We start from the raw sequence: 5,629 nt of genomic DNA on the forward strand, positions 1-5,629 counted from the left end.
CCAAGCCTCTGCTCGCCGGTCCCGCTGCTCTTAAAGGGCCCGCGCCGCCGCGCCCCCGCTGGAGGCGAGGATGGCTAAGAGGAGAACAGCGCCCGCGACGCGGCGGGTAGAGGGGACTCGGTTGTGGATCCTGGAATGGGGGTTGGCGGCGAAGGGCTGACTTGGGGAGGCAGGGAGGAGGAGAGCTGGAGTCACTCAGTGCGGACGGGTCCCTAGATTACACACTAGACAATGGTGGCTGTGGTGGGAAGGTGGGATGCAGATTCCTTCACTCTCAGGAGACTGCAAAGCTGTCAGCCTGTCTGCCTCACCCCCAATGAATTTCCCTCAGTTCTGGCCCTTGAGCTCAGGCCTCCCCGCAGGTATCCTCAAACTAGGTTAAAAAAAAAAAAAAAAGGTTTGAAAGCAAGGTCTTGGGACCTTCTCCCCCTTCCCGTATATACACCTTTTCTCTTAGTCTCAGTTTTCGTATGTCTTTAAGGGCCAAGAGACTAGTTAAGAACGGAAAGAGGGTGGCAGCTTTGGGAGAGCTTGCAGGCAGCTCCAAGATTAAACTGGTAACCACAGCTCAGCTTGACCTGGCTGTGTTGTTGTTGTTAGGTGCCATTGAGTCGGTTCTGACTCATAGTGACTGTATGTGCAACAGAACGAAACAAACACTGCCCAGTCCTGTGCCATCGTCACAATCTTTGCTATATTTGAGCCCATTGTTGCAGTCACTGTGTCAATCCATCTCGTTGAAGGTCTTCCTCTTTTTGCGCTGACCCAAGCATGATGTCTTTGTCCAGGGACTGGTCCCTCCTGAGAACATGTCCAAAGTACATAAGACAAAGCCTTGCCATCCTGCCTTCTAAGGAGCATCCTGGCTGTACTTCTTTCAAGACAGATTTATTTGTTCTTCTGGCAGTCCATGGTGTATTCAATATTCCTTGCCAACACCATAGTTCAAAGGCATCAATTCTTCTTCGGTCTTCCTTATTCATTTTCCAGCTTTCGCGTGCACATGAGGGGATTGAAAAGACCATGACTTGGGTCAGGCGCACCTTAGTCCTCAAAGTGACATCTGGCTATAGAAGTCTTTATTTTACCAGCCAACTTTGGGCCTTCAGGACAGGCAATGCCACAACCAATGCCAAAAAACAATTTGTGCATAATTTTTGAATGAGAAACTTTCACCTAAAGCACAATAAAATTATTTTTTTAAAAAAAGATAGTCAATGCCTTTCTCACTCTTATGAAATGACAAAAATAGGTAAATATAGTACAGAGACTAATGTTCATTGGTGGTTACCATGGATGGGTGGAAGTATTATCTAGGTAGTAGTCACTTTTTGCTTATGGCGATGGGAAAGGTGACACCGAAAGCAGGTGAAGTTCGCACAGCTTGACTAATGTAATTGATGTCAGTAAGCTGTCCATAAGAAAAAAGGATGAGTTGGTAAATGCTATGTGTTAGGGATTGAATTGTGTCCCCCAAAAATATGTGTTGTAATTCCTAACGTCTATGCCTGTGGTCCACCACCCATCTGTTGGTTTGTTGTACTGTGGGGACTTGCGTGTTGCTGTGATGCTGGAAGCTATGTCACTGGTATTTCAAATACCAGCAGGGTCACCCATAGTGGACAGGTTTCAGCAGAGCTTCCAGCCTAATACAGACTAGGAAGAAGGACCTGGCGGTCTACTTCTGAAAAAATTGGCTAGTGAAAACCTTACGAATAGCAGCAGAACAATTGTCTGAGACAGTGCCAGAAGATGAGCCCCTCAGGTTGGAAGGCACTCAAAATACAATTAGGGAAGAGCTGCCTCCTCCAAGTAGAGTGGGCTTTAATGACATGGATGGAGTCAAGCTTTTGGGACCTTCATCTGCTGATGTGGCATGACTCAAAATGAGAAGATACAGCTGCAAACATCCACTAATAGTAGGAACATGGAATGTATGAAGTATAAATCTGGGAAAATTGGAAGTTGTCAAAAATGAAATGGAACATTTAAACATCAATGTCCTAGGCGCTACTGAGCTGAAATGGACTGGTATTGGCCACTTTGAATCAGACAATCATATGGTATACTATGCCGGGAATCACAAATTGAAGACGAATGGCATTGCATTCACTGTCAAAAAGAACATTTCAAGATCTATCCTGAAGTACAACACTGTCAGTAGTAGGATAATCTCCATACGCCTACAAGGAAGAGCAGTTAATACGACTATTATTCAAATTTACGCACCAACCACTAAAGCCAAAGATGAGGAAATCGAAGATTTTTACCAACTTCTGCAGTCTGAAATTGATCAAACCTGCAGTCAAGATGCATTGATAATTATTGGTGATTGGAATGTGCAAGTTGGAAACAAAGAAGAAGGATCGCTAGTTAGAAAATATGGACTAGGAGATAGATACGATGCTGGAGATCACATGATAGAATCTTGCAAGACCAATGACTTCTTCATTGCAAATACCTTTTTTCAAAAACATAAATGTTGGCTATACACGTGGACCTCGCCAGATGGAATACACAGGAATCAAATCAACTACATCTGTGGAAAGAGACAATGGAGAAGCTCAATATCATCAGTCAGAACAAAGCCAGGGGCCAACTGTGGAACAGACCATCAATTGCTCATATGCAAGTTCAAGTTGAAGCTGAAGAAAATTAGAGCAAGTCCACGAGAGCCAAAATATGACCTTGAATATATCTCACCTGAATTTTGAGACCATCTCAAGAAAACATTTGATGAGCTGAACACTAATGACCGAAGACCAGATGAGTTGTGGAATGACATCAAGGACATTATGCATGAAGAAAGCAAAAGGTCATTAAAAAACAGGAAAGAAAGACCAAAATGGATGTCAAAAGGGACTCTGAAACTTGCTCTTGAATCTAATACAGCTAAAGCAGAAGAAAGAAATGAGAAAGTAAAAGAGCTGAACAGACGATTTCAAAGGGCAGCTAAAGAAGACAAAGGAAAGTATCATAATGAAATGTACTAAGACGTGGAATTAGAAAACCAAAAGGGAAGAACACACACGGCATTTCTCAAGCTGAAAGAACTGAAGAGAAAATTCAAGCCTCGAGTTGCGATATTGAAGGATTCTCTGGGCAAAATACTGAATGATGCAAGAAGCATCAAAAGAAGACAGAAGGCCCTTCTCAGCCCAGGATTAGGTGTCTCGGTGCATCTGGCATGCTTTGTAAAGGAGCAAACCTCGGACAAGAAGTTTCGTTGGGAACTGTTTTCTTAAGAACGTCTTACAGCTATGTAGGCATCTTGACATTTCCATCAAAAATATAACTCTACACTTAGAGGGCAACACAAAGAAATTACTAGCTCAGTTTCTTTATAATCCAGTTGTCTAAATCAACCTGTAAAACATTGGATCCTCCCCAAATGTTTCATGCATAAGGAGGACAAATTATCCCTTAAATAGTATTATATGGGTGCAAAAAAAAAAAAAAAAAAAAAAGATGGAAGGAATACACAGAGTCTCTGTACCAAAAAGAATTGGTCGACGTTCAACCTTTTCAGGAGGTAGCATATGATCAAGAACCAATGGTACTGAAGGGAGATGTCCAAGCTGCACTGAAGGCATTGGCAAAAAACAAGGCTCCAGGAATTGACAGAAATACCGATTGAGACATTTCAATAAATGGATGCAGTGCTGGAGGCACTCACCTATCTATGCCAAGAAATTTGGAAGACAGCTACCTGGCCAAGCGACTAGAAGAGATCCATATTTGTGCCCATTCTAAAGAAAGGTGAATCAACAGAATGCAGAAATTATTGAACAATATCATTAATATCACAGCAAGTAAAATTTCGCTGAAGATAATTCAAAAGCAGTTGCAGCAGTACATCGACAGGAACTGCTAGAAATTCAAGCCGGATTCAGAACAGGATGTGGAACAAGGGATATCTTTGCTGATGTCAGATGGATCATGGCTGAAAGCAGAGAATACCAGAAAGACGTTTACTTGTGTTTTATTGACTGTGCGAAGGCCACACACAGGGCTCACAAACACTGCCTTGCCATCTCATACGTATGTGCATTGTCACCTTCACTCACTTCAAATTTAGATCCCCGAGCACCCTTGGGACTTTCCCCTGCTCTGCCCACTTCTTGGGCAATTCTTCTTGGCTGCTGCTGGCCCCAGTCTCTCTGTCTTCAAGGGGTTAAGTAGGTTAGCCAATCAAGACATGAGACACGTGACCTGAGTGTTTAAGCTCCCACCTGTTACCCAGCAGAGATGAGTGGGAGAGGAGGCTGCTGCTGCTACAGATTAGGCTTCTCCTTAGTGCACAGTCAGAGGTTACTAGCAGTCAAATCTCTCCCTCGAAGGCCCCCCCACGGTCTCTCCACAGCCTTAGTGGCTGGCAGCCCCTGCAGGACATCTACAACTCCTACCCTGTAACTGTGAGGTTTATGTGGCTTTGGGATCTAGCCTTCCCTACCTTCCCGCCAACTCCATGCCCTGCACCATTCCTCAGGACCAACCTTCCCATTCTCCCAGAATGGAAATGGACCTTCCATTCTCCAAGACAGCCTTCGATGCTCTACTATAGACTCTCCACCCACCAACAGTTGCATTTATTGAGCAACTATTATGTAGCAAGCATTATCTCATTTAATTCTCGCATGAGGCAGGTTTTTATTATCTCCTTTTTAAAGATGATGAAACTGAGGCCTAGGGAGGTTAAGCAATATGCCAAAGGGAACACATCTAGTGGTGGTAGAGCAGGGCTTCAACCCCAAAGTCCCTGCTGTTATTCACTCTGCTATTGGACCTCTCAGAACTCGATTTCCACATAGACTGTCTTCCTCCATTTTTTCAGCAAGCTCTTTATTCTCCTGAGAGATAACCCTCATCTTTTAAAGCCACCACTGCCTCCCCCCCTCCATTCCCTGGCACATAACTTTTCAATTCCTAAGAAAGGGGAGGAAACTTTCTTAGAAATACACTGTCCCCATTCCATAGGACAAACCTCCCCATCTCCTGAGACCAGTCTTTCCAAGTGTTCTGTCAGCTTTCCACATCGTGGGATTCACAACCCATGCCTTAGAGGAATGGTCCTCAGCGTTGGCTGAGAGTTGGCATCACTTGGGGGCTTTAACAAATCCAGATGTCTAATCTAGGTCAATTGGCATAGCAAAGTTTATTAAAACGTTCTGCATCCTACTTTGGTGAGTGGTGTCTGGAGTCTTAAAATCTTGCAAGCGGCCATCTAAGATGCGTCAGTTGGTCCCAAACCACCTGGAGTAAAGGAGAATGAAGAATACCAAAGCCACAAGGAAAGTATTAGCCCAAGAGACAGAAAGGGACACATAAACCAGAGACTGCATCAGCCTGAGACCAGAAGAACTAGATGGCGCCTGGCTACCACCAATGACCACCCTGACAGGGAACACAACAGAGAGTCCCTGATAGAGCAGGAGAAAAGTGGGGTGCAGTACTCAAATTCTAGTAAAAAGGCCAGACTTAATGGTCTGACTGAGACTGGAGGAACGCCAGAAAGCATGGCCACCGGACTCTCTGTCAACCCAGAACTAAAACAATTCCTGAGGCCAACTCTTCACACAAAGATTGGACTGGACTGTGGGACATAAAATGATACTCGTGAAGAGTGTGC

This window comes from Trichechus manatus, unplaced genomic scaffold (genome assembly GCF_000243295.1).
Source record: "Trichechus manatus latirostris isolate Lorelei unplaced genomic scaffold, TriManLat1.0 scaffold00143, whole genome shotgun sequence".
NCBI classification, from domain to species: domain Eukaryota; kingdom Metazoa; phylum Chordata; class Mammalia; order Sirenia; family Trichechidae; genus Trichechus; species Trichechus manatus.